Genomic DNA, 3,434 nt, shown 5'->3' on the forward strand with positions numbered 1-3,434 from the left:
TTTAGGAGCTGAATAGGTCTAAAAGCAATGGAGCGCCAGTGTGCGAGGAAGAATACAGATTTGGATGGTCAGAGATGAGGACACCGGACACGGATAAAGTATAAAAAAATGTGTACTTTTAAAATGAGGTCCTTTTTTTGTTGTTGCCATTTTAAGTATAAATAAAGTTCTCATAATCTGCCTCCCGAGAATAGTGTCTGACTCCACACGGTCAGACAGACTTAACCCAAACCCTGACTATCGGAAGAAGAGAAAATCCAAACTCATTGGCAGTACCCACCTTCGCATGAGCTCCGACCAGGTCCCGAGGGAGGCTGGGGCCAAGCTGTCCAGTCGGCCTTGACCAGAGTGTGGAGCTGCAGCAGTGGACAGATACAAGCAGCCCAGGCATGCTGCAGTGTGGGTGATGGTAATACAAAACAGTGGAGATGGACAGGATTTGGATAACATAGTGGGAATGGTGGTAATTAGTGCATCAAGACAGTTCAGTTCTTACGCATTGCATATTGGTTGACAACAGCTATATCTTCTTGGCCGTTGTCAACCCGTCACCCACATTTAAGTGATGTCATATCCTGCTTGAAAATCAGTACAGACTGTAGAGACCATTGAGATTTTGCATTAGCGGGAACAGTGGCATCAGAGCTATATAAAAAAGGTCAGCACAAATAAAAGACCACTTGCTTTAATATTTGGTTGTAGTGCTTTTAGCTTTGATTAAAACATGCATTCGCTGTGGCATTGTTCCAATAAGCTTCTGCAAAGTCAAAAGATCCAGTGTTGAACCTCGACCTCACCCACTGCAGCGACCCCAGATCAGAACAGTTAGTTAAATCCACACTTTTGACGTTTTCGGCTTTTTGTTGGATCAATGGGCTTTCCGATCCTCAGTAGACGGTTCCTTCCTTTCTTGTTATTTCCCTATGGGTTAGAAGCGGTGTCTTGTCCAAAAAAAAAGCCCCTCAAGATTATATGGCAGGCAGTGGACAGTCACTATCATCGTGCTAAAAAAAAACATTGCCTCATGAGCAAATGGAAGGTGATTGGCTGTAGGCTCAATCTCTCAAGAACCTGTACACCTGCAGGACCCGGAGGTGTGTAGGTCAGATCACAGCTGACCCTTCTCACCCTGGATACGGACTGTTCACCCCGGACCTTTTATCTCACACCACAAAAACAGTATTTTCCCCTTCTCTATCAGACTCATGAACCCAATAACTGAACTGACTGAACATAATAACCTGTTTCAGACATTTGCACTGCTCTTTTGTATTATGTGGTATGTCCTCACTCAGAACTGCTAACACTTAATGCACCTGTAAATCCATTCACGCTGTTAGTCTGTATCAAACTGTTGTTGATTTTATTTCAATATTGTATAATCTACTTTAGGCATGCCCTCATAGTTTTCAAGCTTATTATAATTATTTATCTCAACCAAAATGCATGCTTCATGTTGCACAATTGGACCAAAGAAAATGTCTAGTTTGTGGACCGGTTCACTGACAATGGCGATAAAACCAATTCTGATTCACTGGCGGGCACTTCCTGTTTATCAAGTGTTTCAGTTTTTAAGCTAACGGCTAACACCAACAAAAAAAAATAGGTCTTTAGTGTTAATACGTTTTAGTTGTTTGATGTTTGTGGTGATGTTTTTTGATACTAACCATTAGCTCCAGTGGCGTGCACAGACATTTTGAGGGGCAGGTGCTCAACCAAGACATAAGGGCAGCCCCGCAACAAAAAAAAAATCTGTAACTAGTGACATTAACAGACCACTGATTAACACAGCAACATAAAATGTCCAATTATGTGGACATATTAATAAACTAGATAGACTTTAGAGGACAATGTAGGACTATCACAAGGCTCTGCACTTAAGATTAGCACAAATACAAATAAAATAGGCCAAATGGAAAGGTACTATAGCCTACACTTTAAACATCTGGTTTGTCAATATCATTCCTTTGTCCATGTCAAAAATATCTTAAATAACAATAATCCTCCCACAGATGCACAGTGTCCAGAACACAGGCACCTCCTCACCCTTCTCTCTCCTCCTCTCCCTTACCTCAGCTCACACTGCTCTGGCCCTGGTCTACGCTCAGCCCTGACTTAGTCTGAATAATACAGCTCATTTTAAGATCATTTTATAGCGCGACAAAACAGAACCGCTAAAGTGACTGACTTGTTACCGCTGACTTTGTCCAGACGGTCTCGACACGCGCGGCGGCGCTGACTTCCTCGCCCTGTTGGCCCTTTCCTTTCCTTTCCCTTTAATAATCCAGTCATGTCGCGCTGGCTCGTTCATAAAGTTATCGAATTTACTTTGTTTACTTTACTCCCGCGTCTTAGATGGGCTGTACCATCTTACAAGGAAACACGGGGACAGCACAGCTGCCCTTCTGGGATCAGAAGCGTCAGCGCTGCCGCGGCCCGAGAGGCAGAGGAGGAATGAAGCGCGATTTGAATTAAAACTGTATTTTCAGCACATGTTGGCTTAGCAGGGCAAATATCTAACAACAATAATGAAATATGAATGAAATAACACTTAATATTGGGGAGAGAAAAAAACAGGTCTGGAGAAGGGCACTTAAAGGGCACAGGGCAAAGGGGCAGGTGCTTGAGCACCACCTGGGCTCTATCTGTGTACGTCCCTGATTAGCTCTGAGATAAAAACTCCTCAATGAACAGACTTTTCCTGCAGTGAAGTATAGTACATCCAATGTATAGTTTTTAACACGTAGCCAGTGCCTTCAGTTTCTCACTGTCTGTGATGTTTTCCATTCGTAGATTTGTGCAAGACATCGCTAATCCTTATTGAGAGAATGGCAGGGAAAGAAGGATCGCGACCTCTAGAGATCGCACTCAATAAAATAAAAAATATGTTAATGAAGGAGAAACCACATTAACTATGTCTTTTGTCTGAGAAAAAAATCCACTATGTTCAATTAACTGACAGTTCTGGGAAGCCAAATGTGTGCATTGATAATAGAAAGTGCAGATAGTCCTGACAGCTTATCCTTTCTTTCATGCTGTATCAGGAGGAAGACCTAGCTAGAGGATTTGCATTACTTTGGGTTGATCTGGAATACCATGTGAAATGAACTTTTCAAATTGCTGAACTAAGGCTTAGGAAAATCATCGAGTATAAACAACACTCTGACAGTTTTTCTTCTGGGTGCATTTTTGTGCCTCGTTTCCAGCTTTTTCATCTATGCCTTGACCTTTTCACATCCCCCCCAAATAGCCTCTTTTCACAAGAGAGGTTCTTACAACAAGCAAAGGTTAGCTGAGACTTTGAGTATAACCTTAAATACCAGGAGAATTGATAAAGAAAGGCCAAAGATTTAGAGTAGGTGTTTTCAACTCTTTCCAAATGTTGATAAGATTCACAATTTAAAAATCGTGTTTCCGAATGAGCGCCTTCAAGG

This window comes from Gobius niger, assembly GCF_951799975.1.
Source record: "Gobius niger genome assembly, chromosome: 4".
In the NCBI taxonomy this organism is placed as follows: Eukaryota; Metazoa; Chordata; class Actinopteri; order Gobiiformes; family Gobiidae; genus Gobius; species Gobius niger.